Source organism: Nicotiana attenuata, chromosome 1 (genome assembly GCF_001879085.1).
Source record: "Nicotiana attenuata strain UT chromosome 1, NIATTr2, whole genome shotgun sequence".
Taxonomy (NCBI): domain Eukaryota; kingdom Viridiplantae; phylum Streptophyta; class Magnoliopsida; order Solanales; family Solanaceae; genus Nicotiana; species Nicotiana attenuata.
This window is the reverse complement of record NC_031989.1, coordinates 91,408,395-91,426,920: the sequence shown is the minus strand read 5'-3', so window position 1 is coordinate 91,426,920 and position 18,526 is coordinate 91,408,395. Positions and strand designations below refer to the sequence as shown.

The 18,526-nt window shown below is 38.7% G+C and overlaps 1 long non-coding RNA gene across 1 annotated transcript; it reads left to right on the top strand.

Annotated features, from left to right (window-relative positions):
• LOC109241715 lies at positions 4,998-18,195 on the top strand. Its single transcript, XR_002070276.1, has 2 exons — positions 4,998-5,134; positions 17,984-18,195. It is a non-coding gene; the product is annotated as an uncharacterized LOC109241715 (long non-coding RNA).

The window sequence follows — 18,526 nt, the reverse complement described above, 5'->3', positions numbered from 1 at the left end:
CTGGGCCAATAGTACGTGGTCACAACCGGAATGAAGCGTGCCGACTTGGTCAACCTGTCGATAATGACCCAAACTGCATCAAACTTCCGCAAGGTCCGCGGCAACCCAATTATGAAGTCCATAGTAATGCGCTCCCACTTCCACTCAAGTATAGTTATCTGCTGGAGTAGGCCATCTGCCTCTAGTGCTCATACTTAACCTCCTAGCTATTTAGACATCTCGCCACATATTCGACTATGTTCTTCTTCATCCGCCGCCGCCAATAATGCTGTCTCAGGTCGCGATACATCTTCGTAGCACCTGGATGAATAGAATACCGAGAACTGTGTTCCTGTTCTAGAATCTTTTCCCTTAGCCCATCAACATTAGGAACACATAGACGACCCTGGAGTCGCAGAACACCATCCTCGCTGATAATAACCTCTTTGGCACCACCCTGTAGTACCGTCTCCCTAAGAACCAACAAGTGCGGATCACCGAACTGACGAGACTTGATCTGCTCGGATAATGAAGACTGAGCGACGACACATGCAAGAACTCGGCTAGGCTCTGAAATATCCAACCTCACAAGTCTGTAAGCCAAGGACTGAATGTCCAAAGCTAATGGCCTCTCCTCTATTGTAATGAATGTCAAACTACCCATACTCTCCGCCTCTTTGCTCAAGGCATCCGCAACTACATTCGCCTTGCCCGGATGATAAAGGATGGTAATATCCAGAAAGTATTTGTAGAACAAGATCACATTCAAGGATTGGATTGCCTATGGACGTCATTGCATCTGCAATTGGACTTGAGACGATAAGCTTATTGATTAATTGAAAGATTAACTTTCTTAAGATTGTGAAACTGGACTGGATTGTCTATGGACGTCAATGCACATGCAATGGAGTTGAGACGATGGGCATATTCATTAAATGAAAGATTACCTTTCTTAAGGTTTTGAAACTGGACTTTTAGCTGAAGTGTCCGAGAACAGACTTGATCACGGAATAAACGCTCAATTTGAAGCCATGCCTCTCTAGAAGTGAGAGAATGACTTGGCTTGATAATATCTTGAAGACTTGAGAAATAGTTGTTTGAATCCATGAAAGAACAATGGAGTCAAGTTGAATCCATCGTTGAAAGGAAGAATTCTAGATAGTGGTAACATAATCAAGAAGAATAGTAGGAGCAGGACACGGAAAACTTCCAGCAATAATGCTATAAACACCATGGCCTTTGAATACTGGTAAGAAAAGCTCTCTCCATAACATATAGTTTGTAAAGTCAAGAACAGTAGGAACAAGATTTTCATGTTGGAGACGGAAATAGCAGAGGGAGAGGATGGAATAAAGGAGGAAGCGTTAGTCATGGAGGCTGGGGAGGTAGGAATTGATTCATTAGAAGAGTTGGGAGACATGATTAAACACAGGAGAAAAACAAAACCTAGACTTCTCATACCATGAATGTCACGACCCAAAATCCATTAAAGGTCGTGATGGCGCCTAACACCGCTGTCATGCAAGCCAATAATAAATGATTAACTGGATTCTCATATTTGTATTTTTGAAATCATAATTTCCTTCAATTTAATAATAAGAGATAAAATTTACGGAGTAGATGATAATGTTTTCACCACTCCAATCCTGAACTACTCATATGTACCCCCAAAACCCGATGTCACAAGTGCATGAGCATCAACTAAGGAGTAAAATAAAATACAGCATCTGTCCGGAATACAAATTAGAGAGGAAAAATATAAATAACTCTGAAGGGGACTCTGCTGGCTGCGGATCGTAACATGGAATGCAGCTCACCTAAGTCCCCGCATTAACCGCGGCTCTGCGCCCACTAGGCCACTAGACATATATGTACCTGCACAAAAATGTGCAGCAAGTGTAGTATGAGCATGTAAATCAACGCGTATCCATTAAGTATCTAGTCTAACCTCAAAGAAGTAGTGACGAGGGGTCGACTCCGACACTTACTATGAGCTAAAAATAAAATACTGATATTATAATTAAGCATGGATTGTATAGAACAGCTGTAAACTCAATAACATGAAGTAAGTAAATAATTCATTTGTTAATAGGAATTTCCAATTTATTTTCGTCATTTAACAATTTATATCTCAAGGCAATGAAGTAATATCAATTATTATTAGTTTCAAAGATTTATCATGCGCAAATCATGTCGAGGTCGCACGGTCCTGTAGATATGTGATTTTTGACCCTCCCCAAGATTTTTCATATTTTAGCACGTAAATATTTAATTTAGGCCTAATATAGCTATTTCAACTAATTTTAACTTTTTTACTTTATTTCGTCACAAAAAAGATGAAAATTATAAAAATATTTTAGTTTACGCATCTTTTATAAATTTAAATAAAAAATACACAAAAATAGTAGCTTATTCTTATTTTTATATATAATCTTGAAAATACAAAAATAGTTTCATGTTTTAATATAGTTTAGTTCAATTAATTAAAATTAGTTTTATATTATAATTGTATATAATTTTAGAATGAGGAATTAGTTTTGGGTTGGTCATCCCGTCTTTATGAATCTTGTAGTCCATTTTTCTTAGTCTTTGGCCAATTCCCTAGCCCATAATTTCCGAGCCCATAATTCCTAGGCCCATACCCCTAACCTAATCCCTACCCCTATATAATAGTACATAATCCCTAAATAAGAGACTACACCCAAAAACCTTACAATTCGCCTCTCACACCTAAAAGACCCATACAAGAAAGCTTCAGCCGTGACAAAACTTTCCCTATCTATTAACAACGATCTCCAATTCCCAAAAAAAAAATGAAAAATGGTTGCATTCACCTTTCAATCTCCAGAAAAGAGTGTCTAAAAGAAAAACGAAGATAGAGGGCGAGAGAGAAAGAAAAGCAGCCTGGACATCCTAGTCTGATGAATTTTCTCCTAGGACAGAAATCTTAGTCTGATGAATCTTTCTCCTAAGATAACAAACAAACAAAAAAAGACCTAGTCTGATGAGCTTTCTCCTAGGATCAAAATCTTAGTCTGATGAATCTTTCTCCTATGATAGAAAACCTAGTCCGATGAATTTTCTCCTAGGATAATAATTTTAAAAAAAAAGGGCAAGTCTCAATTTGAAAAAAAAAAAAGGGAAGTCGGAATTTGAAAAAAAGGGGGGTCATTTTTTTTTAATTTTCTTAAGATTATCAATGTTTAGTGTTCCTTAAATCAGGGGGCCCCGCCTGGAGAATAGGGTCAGTTTTTACTTTAGTCAAGCTTAGTTTATAGTTTTTCCGCAAGCTCAATCACGTTTAGGAGATACACATCCTAGTCGAGTCATTAATTTTACTCTCGTCATTGCATCCTTCATCAGCAGCGCATGTGATTTATAGTTTTGTTAACACTCACAGATGTTCCCAATATCAAACTGGGGCATGAAAATTTCTTTTGTTTTGTCTGGTTTGTTGTAATCAGTCGCCCACCTGGAGAACAAGGGAAGACAACTCAAGTTTCAAGGGAAAGCAGTTTTGAAGGAAGACAACTCAAGTTTCAAGGGAAAGCAGTTTCGAAGAAAGACAGTTCAAGTTTCAAGGGAAAATGGTTCAAGGTGCAAGGGAAAAACAGTGTCAAGTAACAAGAGAAGACGGTTCTAGTTCAGCAATCAGGCGCCCACCTGAAAAAAAAGGGAATTCAATTCAGAATGCAATTCAGGTCAGCAACAAAAGAAGCTCGCATCAAGAATGCGAGTCAGCAGTCCGAGATGATCAACAGAAGTTAGTCGCAATCCAGAATAAAAAAACAAAAAAAAAACACAAACAGAGAGACAAGAAGTGAATCCAAATGCAGAAGTTAATGAAAGATGTGAGCTGCTCAAGACAGGGCTGATGTCACAAGCTCTACATGTCCCGTCTTGGTTTGAAAAGCTGAAGAAGGTTGAACCAACACCTGCGGCTAACAAGCATCAAGATTCAGCTCAGGGTCCGCATGAAGAACCAACCAAGACTCAAGATCAAGCTTCAGAAGACTCATAGATAGGAATCTTGTAACTCGTAGCTGATAGGCTTTTTCATTTTTGATTTTGATGTAATAACGAGACCGCGGACTGGAACCTCGACGGCACCTCGCTCGGCTCTCAACCTCGGCATACTCCATCATCTCACTCACTTCTGAACTACACGTGGCCTGATTCCTTTATAGCCAAGGAAATGTTGGCAGCTCAGATACCAGGGCTCGGTCACATTTTCCTTTCTTTTAGCTTTCGATTTCCCTAAATAAGGGTCGGGTCAAAAAATTTGTCTAGTCGTTCTTTGTTTGAAACTCTTCGCGTTTCCAGTCAAAGAGGGCAGCTGTAATTAAAATTAGTTTTATATTTTTATATTATAATTGTATATAATTTTAGAATGAGGAATTAGTTTTGGGTTGGTTTATCCCGTCTTTATGAATCTTGTAGTCCATTTTTTTAGTCTTTGGCCCAATTCCCTAGCCTATAATTTTCAAGCCCATAATTCCTAGGCTCATACCCCTAACCTAATCCCTACCCCTATATAATAGTACATAATCCCTAAATAAGAGACTACACCACAAAACCTTACAATCCGCCTCTCACACCTCCAAGAAAGCTTCAGCCATGACAAAACTTTCCCTATCTATTAACAACGATCTCCAATTCCCAAAAAAAAATGAAAAATGGCTGCATTCACCTTTCAATCTCCAGAAAAGAGTGCCTAAAAGAAAAACGAAGATAGAGGGCGAGAGAGAAAGAAAAGCAGCCTGGACATCCTTTCTTTAACAACAAAGGGAGCGACTCTATTTTCAACTCTAAGAAAAATGAGCCTACCGTCACCTCAAATTTCTCCAAAATAAAAGATCCTCCAACAATAACTTTCCAGCGGCCAAGAACACGCACGCACGGAGATAGCAACTGGTTTTTTTTTTTAAAAAAACTGACAAAGCTGAGCTAAAATCGTTTTTTGCCGTCTGCTAAGAAATCGGGGTGTCGAAGTCGTTTGTGATCGTTGTCCAAGGTTTCCGGACAGATTCGCAGTCCAGTCGAGTTTGTATGCAAGTTTTCCGGCGTTCTATTTTGTCTTTGCTCGCATCAAATAGCGGCGTTGTAAAGTTTTTTTTTTGCAAAGGATCAATTTAATGAGGAAAGCTTTTTGAAGGTTCGCAAATGCGATGGTCACTGGTTCGCAAATGCGAGACCCAATTCCCAAATGCGAAGCTCCCCTGGTTGGCCTGTGTTCGCAAATGTGAACAGTAATGTCGCATTTCCCAAGCCTGCAGGGTTCGCAATTGCGAACCCAACTTTGCATTTCCCATATCCGCAGCCTAGCAGATTTTATACTTAGTCGAATTTTAGACCATTTTTCACCCCACTTTCAAAATACAACTCCTTAGGCGATTTTTTCAAGAACAAGCTTCATCCCAAATCATTTGTAAGTCGATTTTTACTCAATTCTTTCAATCATTAACATCATTTAACATGTTTTCCACTTAAAATTAATGATTTTCATGGGTGAAATTGGGGGTTTTGGGTAGAACCTAGGTTTTCTATAAATTGGGGATTTGGACCTCAATTTGAGGTCCGATTTCAAAAAAAATTACATATTTGAGTTCGTGGGGGAATGGGTAACCGGGTTTTGGTTCGAACCTCGGGTTTTGACCGCGTGGGCCCGGGGGCAATTTTGGAATTTTTGGGAAAAACTTGGGAAATTCACTTTTATGCATTCAAATTGATTCATTTAGTGTTTATTAAAGTAATTGAGCAATTTGTGACTAGATTCGAGCGGATTAGAGGTGGAATCGCGGGGTAAAACTATAGTTGAGGCTAGAGTCGAGTTCAAAACATCGAGGTAAGTGTTTGGTTTAACCCTAGCTTGAGGGATTAGGAGTTGAGTCATAATTGCTACTTGTTTGTGTTGAGTACGACGTATGGGCATGGTGACGAGTATCCATGCGTCGGTGTCAAGCATGACCGTGAGTCTTAATTTGATAATTGTGTACCCTTGTTTGATCCTATGAACGTTGTGATTAAATATTAGTATTAGTTGTGCCAGGTTTCAAGCAGCAGCAGCAGCATTAGTACGGGAGTAGGCCTTCAGTCCGGTGAGACCCGAGGTAGCCTTGCATGCGTTCGCAAGCCCGGCGTCTCCCTTATTCTCTCTTTTTAGCCTGTTGCCTCATTGTATTCGAGACAAACAACTTATGTTTTCTTTCAGACGTTTGTGTTTAGTAATTCTTAGCGGTTCGTGAGTATTGTGACACCAGTCTTGGGTAGAGGATTACATTGACTATTCCGCATGTTGATTCAGTTTCTATAATTAAGACTTCCGCTATTATTTAATTTCGCTGTTTTTATATCGTTGCTATAAATTGTTAAAAGGGGATTACGTTGTAAATGAAAAGTAGCTAAATTTGGCTTGCCTAGCTTCTACGAGTAGGCGTCATCACGATTCCCGAGGGTGGGAAATCCGGGTCATGACAAGTTGGTATCAGAGCACTAGGTTACATAGGTCTCACAACTCACGGACAAACTTAGTAGAGTCTGAGGGATCGGTACGGAGACGTCTGTATTTATCCCCCAGAGGCTACAGAGTTAGGAAAACTTCACATTTGTTCTTTCTTGTCGTGCGGTGCTGTTTNTAAGTGTTTGGTTTAACCCTAGCTTGAGGGATTAGGAGTTGAGTCATAATTGCTACTTGTTTGTGTTGAGTACGACGTATGGGCATGGTGACGAGTATCCATGCGTCGGTGTCAAGCATGACCGTGAGTCTTAATTTGATAATTGTGTACCCTTGTTTGATCCTATGAACGTTGTGATTAAATATTGGTATTAGTTGTGCCAGGCAAAAGTTGAATAGGATTGGTTATAGCTGACTCTCCCTTGTCGGGATGTTTGACTTGTTGTGATTGTTCCCTTGCCGGGAAGAGTATTAATTTGATTGTTCCCTTGCCGGGATTGTATTGTGTATTGTGTTGAAAGTAAAGGGAGCGGGTGGTACGCCTACCACAAGTGATATTAAAATGGGAACGGGTGGTACGCCTACCAAAAATGATATTGAAATGGGAGCGAGTGGTACGCCTACCACAAATGATATATTGAAATGGGAGCGAGTGGTACGCCTACCACAAATGATATTGAAATCGGAGCGAGTGGTACGCCTACCATTAATGATATATTGAAATGGGAGCGGGTGGTATGCCTACCACGAGTGATACCAAAATGGGAGCGGGTGGTACGCCTACCACGAATGACATTGAAATGGGAGCGGGTGGTACGCCTACCACGAGATATTGAGAAATGGGATCGGGTTGCACGCCTGCAACAAGATCTGTTGAATATGAAAGTTGCCTTATCTTTTCATTATTGTTAGGAGTTAAACTGTAGATGTACGTACCATTATTCCTGATATTTTGTTTCTATCGGTCACCCCTAAAGCATTTTCCCTTCCCCAGCTTAAATTGTTATTTTCTTGCTAGTTTTCCGTTGTACTTGTATATATGTGTCTGCACAGGTTTATCTGGAGTCTGGTCCTAGCCTCGTAACTACCTCGCCGGGGTTAGGCCAGACACTTAACAGCACATGGGGTCGGTTGTGCTGATGCTGCACTCTGTGCTATTTGCACAGGTCCAGGTTTCGAGCAGCAGCAGCAGCATTAGTACGGGAGTAGGCCTTCAGTCCGGTGAGACCCGAGGTAGCCTTGCATGCGTCCGCAAGCCCGGCGTCTCCCTTATTCTCTCTTTTTAGCCTGTTGCCTCATTGTATTCGAGACAAACAGCTTATGTTTTCTTTCAGATGTTTGTGTTTAGTATTTCTTTGCAGTTCGTGAGTATTGTGACACCAGTCTTGGGTAGAGGATTACATTGACTATTCCGCATGTTGATTCAGTTTCTATAATTAAGACTTCCGCTATTATTTAATTTTGTTGTTTTTATATCGTTGCTATAAATTGTTAAAAGGGGATTACGTTGTAAACGAAAAGTAGCTAAATTTGGCTTGCCTAGCTTCTACGAGTAGGCGCCATCACGACTCCCGAGGGTGGAAAATCCGGGTCGCGACATATCATCTCTGGTTTATTTGTTTGTGTCGTATGAAAACTCAATTTCTTTTAAGCTCTTTTGTTCTTTATTTTTGTAATATGGTTTTGATAGGCTATTATTGAGTTTTAGAATAACTTAGGCAGTATTTGGAAAATTTTGCGATCCATGTCTACTTGAACTTCCCGTTGTTGGTATGGAATTCTCTGATAAATTCATAAGATTGGATGCTTCTGTGTTGTGCCGTTTGGCGTTGTTGGTTGATGATTAGGGCTTCTTTCTGCCAGCAAGGAAAATTAAGTGCAACGTGTTTTAATAAATAATCTTTTCCTTCAAGGTTAAGATATTGTCTTGTTGTTGCTATTCCTTTTTCTTGAGGAGAATTAAATTTTGTTCCCTTTATTAACTTTGTTTGCTCTATCTGTCTCCTATTATTATACTTAAGCTTTAATCTATTGGACTTTCAAGAGTTGTCCAACTTTAAACGTAGCTAAATAAATGGGCATTGACCAGTTAACAGCCCTTTTAAGTGGCACGTACGTATTTTAGGTAATGGGAATCGTAGTTGCTTTAGGCGCGTAATTTAAATTACTTTCCTAAACTCGGGTGTGCATTTATGTGACCCAAATCCAAATCTCAACAACGTTAGATAAAATGTGTCGTGGACCGCGGGTGCATTTATGTGACGTGGTTCAAGACATGTTTCAGATAACGTTGAACATTTCCTAAAAAATAACTAAATAAAAGCGGTTATAAAGTTAAAATTGCAATATAGGCTAAAACATGTATTAAAATCAGATAATAGGCCAATAATAACAATTGAGCGACCGTGCTAGAACCACGGAACCCGGGAATACCTAACACCTTCTCCCGGGTTAACAGACTTCCTTACCCGGATTTCTGTGTTCGCGGACTGTAAAACAGAGTCAATCTTTTCCTCGATTTGGGATTTGAACCGGTGACTTGGGACACCATAAATATCCCAAGTGGCGACTCTGATTATTAAGTAATCCCATTTCGATTGTCACTTTAATTGGAAAAACTCCCTTGTATACCCTTCCGGGGTGTAGGAAAAAGGAGGTGTGACACCTCTGGCGACTCTGCTGGGGAAAAGAACACAGAACTTCTGGTTCAGGGTTCAGAATTGGAGCTTAGAATAACTGTTATATTTGGCTTTATTTATTATCTGATTTTTTTACATGTTTGGGCCTAATGTGCTAAATGACGCTTTTTACCGCTTTGATATTATCTGAACTGTATATAAACTGCTACAAAACCCTTCTCTTCTCATCTTCGGGGATGTGCACGCTGGCGTGACTCCGTATTCTGTTAGCGTCATACCTTGAAATAAGAAAGAGGCTCGGACAAGTTACAAAGCCGGATGGCCTTTTGGTTCCCGGTACGTAGCCCCCTCCTCGGCTCGAGTTGTCCGCTCGGGTGCACAAGTCTAGAACAGTATACCCAGGTTTTATACTTAGAATAACTCAGCCTCATGCCGGATCCCTAGTAGGAATGTTTGTTTGCATCACGTGCATTTGACTTTGGGGACTCAACACAGGGGTTGGGTCCGTCTAGGACAGGTATACCCAAAGTAAAAGACCATCCTGATGCATCTTACGTGCTACTTGCGTATTTATCTGTTTCGGCTTGCATATTGACTGGCTTCTAGAATAGGGGCAAACAAAAAAAAAGAGAGAAAAAAAGAAAGGAAAAATGAAAAGAGAGTAAGAGGTAGGTATTTGAAATATCCTGAAACTCTGCCGAAATTTTGAAAAAAGAAAAGTCATTTCAAAATAAGTCAATTTCTGTTCCGTCAAAACATGGCAAAACTACGCGAGTCTGATTCTCACCGGATGTGAGATACATAGGCAAACCTCATCGGTTCCGGCCCCCAATTTTCAAAAATCCAAAAAAAATCTTTTACTTCCTTCTTTAGAAAAGTTTTTCTTTGAGACCCCAGTTTTTAAAAATACAAAAAATATTTTCTTTTAGTTGCTTCTCAAAATCAAAAAATACAAAAATATTTTCATTCTTCTTTCAAAAATTGAAAAAAAATTCAAGATTCAAAAATACTTTCTTTTTATTTAGAATTACTTCTTTCCTAACTTCAGAATAAAAATCCATAAATGCAAGAATATTTTTCTTTCTTCTTTAGAAGTTTTTCTATCGAAATTCCAAAAAAAAACAATAAAAGTCGAAATTAAAAAAAAAGGAAAAAAAATCTTTCTTCTTTAGAAGTCTTTCTTTGCAAAAATGCTGAAGAAAAATCAAAATCCAAAAATATTCTCTTTCTTCTTTATAAGTCTTTCTTTTGAAAAAAAAAGTAAAAAAAAAAAAGAAAATTCGAAATCCAGGAAAACATAAATTAGTTTATTTCCTTTATTCCTAATCTTCCTGAACTACGCAACATCTGATTCATGTTCCCACATGATACGTAGGCAACCCACATCAGGTTCGATCAACCATTGAAAAGAAATGAAAAAGAAAAATGAAAAAAAAAGTGAAAATGTTGATAATAATAAGGACTGACTGAGTCCATTCTAACATGTCTTTTGTTTTGAATTGTGAAGAAAGTTTGAGGTGGTCGGTTTGTGGTAAGCTGGAAACACAAGATCCATGGTAAAATGATAACTGACATCGAAGCTGTTACAAGTGCTCAAGAGACTCGGGGTCAGAGGGTTCAACTAGAGTCCACTGTGTTTGAGAAAATTAGAATACTGAAACAGCAAATGACCGGAATGTGTCAAGCATGGGCCAGTGGTCAAGGACAGCCTCGTCATGAGTCACAATTTGCTACACAGCAAGAGCAGTACCACTCTCCTGAGTACCACTCGTACTCATTTGATCTTCCCGCAAACATTGAGAAGCCTGCCCGAAAGATGGCACGGGAAGAAATGACCCAAAGAATGAAAAGGTTAGAACAATGGTTGAAAAACATGCAAGGTTTGGCAGGTCAAAAGAGTGTTGCTTCAAAGATCTATGTATGTTCTCCGATGTCCACTTGCGCCTGGTTTCAAGACTCCCAAATTTGAAAAGTATGATGGACATGGAGACCCCATAGCCCACCTGAAAAGGTATTGCAATCAGCTAAGAGGTGCGGGAAGAAACGAAGAATTGCTAATAGCTTATTTTGGGGAAAGCCTTACGGGAGTAGCATCCGAATGGTTTTTGGATCAAGACACATCTCGCTGGTACGTCTGGGATGACATGGCACAGGCCTTTGTCAAACAGTTCCAATACAACATCGACATTGCCCCAGACCGCAATTCCCTTTCAAACTTGAAGAAGAAACCAAGTGAAAGTTTCAGGGAATATGCCATTAAATGGAGAGAGCAAGCAGCTCGAGTTAAGCCACCCATGGATGACCACGAGCTAATCACTGTCTTCCTTCAAGCGCAAGAGCCAGATTACATTCAAAACATGATGTCCGCAGTTAGCAAATCCTTCTCGGAAGCAATCAAAATGGGAGAAATGGTAGAGAATGGTCTTAAGACAGGCAAAATTATAAGTCAAGCAGTTTTTAAAGCCGCAACTCAGGCTGTCCGGGTTGAATCTGATAATTTTAGCGACACAAATGAGAAGGTTGAAGAAATCATGATGACATCAGGGTCGAGAAGAGGTCCCAGGAGAATATCTCGAAGGTATGAGCAGCCTCCTCAGGATTTCCATGACTCCCCTGAGCAGTATTATCCACCTCAGAACCCTCAATACTCTGTCGCTCCACCTCAGTATGTTGTCCAGCCACCAAGACACCCCAGAAGGCGAGCACGAGCATCAAGAAATCTCCAACAGCCTCCACAAAATTTTCAGGTGCCCTATAACCCATATCCAAGCCAGAGGTATAAAGGGGGATGAAGGTTGAAAGATAATTTGACACCAATAGAAGAGTCCTATGCAAGCTTGTTTGAGAGATTAAAGCAGTATGACATGATTGCACATATTCCTCCAAATCATGTGGACCCCCGTGAAGAAGCTTTGACCCTTCTAAAAGGTATGAATACCATTCCAATGCCCAGGGACACAATGTTGAAAGTTGTCGGGATTTGAAAAGAGAAATAGAAAGGATGATCCAGGAAAATTTGATTGTGATTCAAGACAGTGACACCCAGAATATCACGCAGAATCCTTTACCCGCACATGATGATGCACACTTTGTGGGGATGATGCCTGGTGACATGGAGTATGAGAATCCTCTCGGGAATTTGTCGACTGAAATTGGAGAAGGCCATGGTGATTCTGCTGAGAAAATTTATGGCTAAATGTCAAGCTTAGAAATTGAAAAGTCATTCTCTCCTTACTAGGGAGGAATCTTGGTAGCTTGTTTTGATATTTTTTCTGTTATCTGGGTTATTTCAGGGTTGTGATCCAGATTTTATTTGTTTTATTGAGTCAAACCCGTCTATCCCTCTATCTTATTTGTATGAGTCATGTCTGTCTGTTTTGTTGCTATTTTCATTATCAGGGTTATTTTAGGGTTGTAACTCGATTTTAGGTTGCTTGTTTAGTTGTCAAACCCTTCCATCCTTATTCAATAAAATACAGTTTGTCCTTTCGTATCATTCTGTGCTTAGTTTCTTCCCCGCTAGTTTTAGTGATATAACATGCATGCGGACTTTTGGGCCAGATCTTAGAAATTTGATTTAAGCTTGAATTGGATAACTGAGAGCAAGACACTTTTGAGGATGAATAAAGAGTTGAAATACTTTGGAATTAAGGTCGAGTAAAATTCACCGTCGAATCATTGTGAAGATCGGGCTTGAGGAGGAATCAATTGAAGTTTGTTGGAAATTTTGACATTAATGGATGGAAAGTGTCTTTCGACCACGACACACCAAGAAGACAGACATATTCGCCAATGCTGTGATCGCGAAAAGATACTATGTTTGGTGTTCTCGAGGTTGGGAGGCCCTTTTTCTACTACCCAAACACTTTATACCCTTTGTCACCCCTTGAGCCTGTGTTATTTTCTTTGACCACCCTCTTTGGAATCAAGTTTAGAGTCAAAAAAAGAAAAAAAGAAAAAAAAAATGAATGAACCAAAAAAAAGAAAAATTCATGTCCCAAGAGTACAAACTGGGGCAGTTCTTAGAAAGTTCAAGTGAAAAGAAAAAAAGAAGAAGAAAAGAATTGTCAAAGGCCCATGCCCCAGGAAACAGAAGCTGGGACAACTTGAAGAAACAAACAAAAAAAAAGGAAAACAAGAGATACAGAAAGAAAGATGAAAAATAGTTAGGTTAGATGTTTGAACTACGTTAGACCTGATTCCTTTAAAGGATACGTAGGCAGCCTCACGGTTCGGTCCAACCAAATAAGAATTCAAGAAAAAATTCCAAAAAAAAAAATCCCTAGTATCTGAAACTGGGGCAAAAAATTTTATTTCACTTTTGAAAGAGTCGATTCCAAAAGTTGTAAGTCTACAACCCCTCACTTTGAGCCGTCATGCCGACCCTTTCTTCCTACCCATATCCAAAAACCTTCCAAATAAAGACCTCCTGATCAACCTTCAAGAATACCAAGAAAAGCAGGCAATGAGCAACGGTTGCCATGCCACATAGAACACTGTCAAGTTGCTCCCAAAAAAAGAAGGGGAAAGAAAAAGAAAAAGAAAAAGGAAAAAAGAAAGAGAAAAGAAAAATGAGAGAGTCTTATTAGTGAAAACCCTCACGGGCACTGTAAGACGACGGTATGTAGAGATGAATAAACGAGAGAGATTTGTTGGTGAAAACCCCTTAGGGCACCACTAGTCGAAAGTGAGTTGTGAAGTTGATGCAAATGATTGGCACGAACAAGCCCGACTTCAAAGTCATAAGAATGGTAAAAGGGAAGAATTGGTCAGTTTGACAGATCGGCTGTTAAGTCCAAAATGCATGTCATGATCATTAAGGCTAGTTATTGGGGGAAAAAAACTCCTCCTTCTGTCCTTCCCGACAGGGGAATTTCTTGTTAATACTGTTTCTTTGCATCATTGTGTCCTTCACTCTGAGTCAGTCCTTGTCAAACAAGCAAGAAAAGATTTCAAAATCTGCTACCAGCTTTTCAGTTGTACAAAGTAAATTTGGCCAGCGCACTCAGTTGTTACTTTTAACGTGCCTTGAGGATTCATGCAAAGGCTTCCCCAAAAGACTCTTGTCAGCCTACTTGGCGCAAGAAAGATAACTGGTGATTCTCTTTGACAGACAAATTGCTCAAAAGCAGGAAGTCATTCAAGATATCGGAAAAGGTCACGTAAGCAAAGATCTCCAGTTGGGATAAGGTTGTTTGAACTGCAAATACAAATGGTACTAGGTGTAAAACAATCAGAGTTGGGGTAGAACAAAAGTCTCTTGAGACCGACTCAGGCTGATCGAGCAAAAGCCAAGCTGCTCAAGACACAAGGCCACAAACCGACCACTATTTTCAAAACTGACAAATTTTTCTTTGTGTGAAACAGGAACAAAGCAGTGCAAGGAAAGTGGTTCAAAAAAAACAAAACAAAACAAAAAAAAAAGAAAGAAAAAAAAAAGAAGAAGAAAAGGAAAGGAAGAGAAGAGTCGACAAAGGGAAGTTTCTCAAATCTTTGCCTTTATTTGTCTTGCTATTGTGCATAAAATCTTGCCATCACATCTTTTCCTCCTAGGATAAAAGTCCTAGTCTGATGGGTTTTCCTCCAAATTAAAATCTTAGTCTGATGAATCTTTCTCCTAGGATAAACATCATAGTCTGATGAATTTTTCTCCTAAGATAGGAAACCTAGTCTGATGAATTTTTTTCCTACGATCAAAATCTTAGTCTGATGAATTTTTCTCCTAAGATAGAAAACCTAGTCTGATGAACTTTCTCCTAGGATATAAATCTTAGTCTGATGAATCTTTCTACTAAGATACCAAAAAAAACCTAGTCTGATGAATTTTCTCCTAGGATAGAAATCTTAATCTGATGAATCTTTCTCCTAAGATAACCAAAGAAAAAAAAAGAGACCTAGTCTGATGAATTTTCTCCTAGGATCAAAATCTTAGTCTGATGAATATTTCTCCTAAGATAATAAGATAGGAAACCTAGTCTGATGAATTTTCTCCTAAGAGAGAAATCTTAGTCTGATGAATCTTTCTCCTAAGATAACCAAGGAAAAAAAAGAGACCTAGTCTGATGAATTTTCTCCTAGGATCAAAATCTTGGTCTGATGAATCTTTCTCCTAAGATAGGAAACCTAGTCCGATGAACTTTCTCCTAGGATCAAAATCTTAGTCTGATGAATATTTCTCCTAAGATAATAAGATAGGAAACCTAGTCTGATGAATTTTCTCCTAGGATCAAAATCTTAGTCCGATGAATCTTTCTCCTGAGATAGGAAACATAGTCTGATGAATTTTCTCCTAGGACAGAAATCTTAGTCTTATAAATCTTTCTCCTAAGATGACAAAAATAGACCTAGTCTGATGAATTTTCTCCTAGGATCAAAGTCTTAGTCTGATGAATCTTTCTCCTAAGATAGGAAACCTAGTCTGATGAATTTTCTCCTAGGATAGAAATCTTAGTCTGATGAATCTTTCTCCTAAGATAACAAACAAACAAAAAAAAGACCTAGTCTGATGAACTTTCTCCTAGGATCAAAATCTTAGTCTAATGAATCTTTCTCCTATGATAGGAAACCTAGTCCGATGAATTTTCTCCTAGGATAATAATTTTAAAAAAAAAAGGGAAGTCTGAATCTGGAAAAAAAAGGGAAGTCTGAATTTGAAAAAAAGGGGGTCATTTTTTTTTAATTTTCTTAAGATTATCAATGTTTAGTGTTCCTGAAATCAAGGGGGGGCCCGCCTGGAGAATAGAGTCAGTTTTTACTTTAGTCAAGCTTAGTTTATAGTTTTCCGCAAGCTCAATCACGTTTAGGAGACGCACATCCTAGTCGAGTCATTAATTTTACTCTCATCATTTCCTTCATCAGCAGCGCATGTGATTTATAGTTTTCTTAACACTCACAGATGTTCCCAATATCAAACTGGGGCAGGAAAATTTCTTTTGTTTTGTCTGTTTTGTTGTAATCAGGCGCCCACCTGGAGAACAAGGGAAGACAACTCAAGTTTCAAGGGAAAGCAGTTTTGAAGGAAGACAACTCAAGTTTCAAGGGAAAGCAGTTTCGAAGGAAGACAGTTCAAGTTTCAAGGGAAAATGGTTCAAGGTGCAAGGGAAAAATAGTGTCAAGTAACAAGAGAAGACGGTTCTAGTTCAGCAATCAGGCGCCCACCTGAAAAAAAAAAGGGAATTCAATTCAGAATGCAATTCAGGTCAGCAACAAAAGAAGCTCGCGTTAAGAATGCGAGTCAGCAGTCCGAGATGATCAACAGAAGTTAGTCACAATCCAGAATAAAAAAACTAAAAAAAAAACACAAAAAGAGAGACAAGAAGTGAATCCAAATCCAGAAGTTAATGAAAGATGTGAGCTGCTCAAGACAGGGCTGAGGTCACAAGCTCAGCATGTCCCGTCTTGGTTTGAAAAGCTGAAGAAGATTGAACCAACACCTGCGGCTAACAAGCATCAAGATTCAGTTCAGGATCCGCATGAAGAACCAACCAAGACTCAAGATCAAGCTTCAGAAGACTCATAGATAGGAATCTTGTAACTCGTAGCTGATAGGCTTTTTCATTTTTGATTTTGATGTAATAACAGGACCGCGGACTGGAACCTCGACGGCACCTTGCTCGGCTCTCAACCTCGGCATACTCCATCATCTCACTCACTTCTGAACTACACGTGGCCTGATTCCTTTATAGCCAAGGATATGTAGGCAGCTCAGATACCAGGGCTCGGTCACATTTTCCTTTCTTTTAGCTTTCGGTTTCCCTAAATAAGGGTCGGGTCAAAAAATCTGTCTAGTCGTTCTTTGTCTGAAAACTCTTCGCGTTTCCAGTCAAAGAGGGGCAGCTGTAGACATGTGATTTTTGACCCTCCCCAAGATTTTTCATATTTTAGCACATAAATATTTAATTTAGGCCTAATATAGCTATTTCAACTAATTTTAACTTTTTTACTTTATTTCGTCACAAAAAAATGAAAATTATAAAAATATTTTAGTTTACGCATCTTTTATAAATTTAAATAAAAAATACACAAAAATAGTAGCTTATTCTTATTTTTATACATAATATTGAAAATACAAAAATAGTTTCATGTTTTAATATAGTTTAGTTCAATTAATTAAAATTAGTTTTATATTTTTATATTATAATTGTATATAATTTTAGAATGAGGAATTAATTTTGGGTTGGTTTATCCCGTCTTTATGAATCTTGTAGTCCATTTTTTTAGTCTTTGGCCAATTCCCTTGCCCATAATTTCCAAGCCCATAATTCATAGGCTCATACCCCTAATCTAATCCCTACCCCTATATAGAGACTACACCCAAAAACTTTACAATTCGCCTCTTACACCTAAAAGACCCATACAAGAAAGCTTCAACCGTGACAAAACTTTCCCTATCTATTAACAACGATCTCCAATTCCCAAAAAAAAAATGAAAAATGGTTGCATTCACCTTTCAATCTCCAGAAAAGAGTGCCTAAAAGAAAAACGAAGATAGAGGGCGAGAGAGAAAGAAAAGCAGCCTCGACATCCTTTCTTTAACAACAAAGGGAGCGACACTATTTTCATCTCTAAGAAAAATGAGCCTACCGTCACCTCAAATTTCTCCAAAATAAAAGATCCTCAAACAACAACTTTCCAGCGTCCAAGAACACGCACGCACAGAGATAGCAACTGGTTTTTTTTTTTAAAAAAAACAAACAAAGCTGAGCTGAAATCGTTTTCTGCCGTGTGCTAACAAATCGGGGTGTCGATGTCGTTTATGATCGTTGTCTGAGGTTTCCGGACAGATTCGCAGTCCAGTCGAGTTTGTATGCAAGTTTTCCAGCGTTCTATTTTGTCTTTGCTCGCGTCAAATAGCGGCGATGTAAAGTTTTTTTTTGCAAAGGATCAATTTAATGAGGAAAGCTTTTTGAAGATCTGCTACTTTATCTCATCTCTGGTTTATTTGATTGTGCCGTATGAAAACTCAATTTTTTTAAGCTCTTTTGTTCTTTATTTTTGTAAGATGGTTTTTATAGGCTATTATTGAGTTTTAGAATAACTTAGGCAGTATTTGGAAAATTTTGCGATCCATGTCTACTTGAACTTCCCGTTGTTGGTATGGAATTCTCTGATAAATTCATAAGATTGGATGCTTCTGTGTTGTGCCGTTTGGTGTTGTTGGTTGATGATTAGGGCTTCTTTCTGCCAGCAACGAAAATTAAGTGCAACGTGTTTTAATAAATAATCTTTTCCTTCAAGGTTAAGATATTTTCTTGCTGTTGCTATTCCTTTTTCTTGAGGAGAATTAAATTTTGGTCCCTATATTAACTTTGTTTGCTCTATCTGTCTCCTATTATTATACTTAAGCTTTAATCTATTGGACTTTCAAGAGTTGTCCAACTTTAAACGTAGCTAAATAAATGGGCATTGACCAGTTAACAGCCCTTTTAAGTGGCACGTACGTATTTTAGGTAAT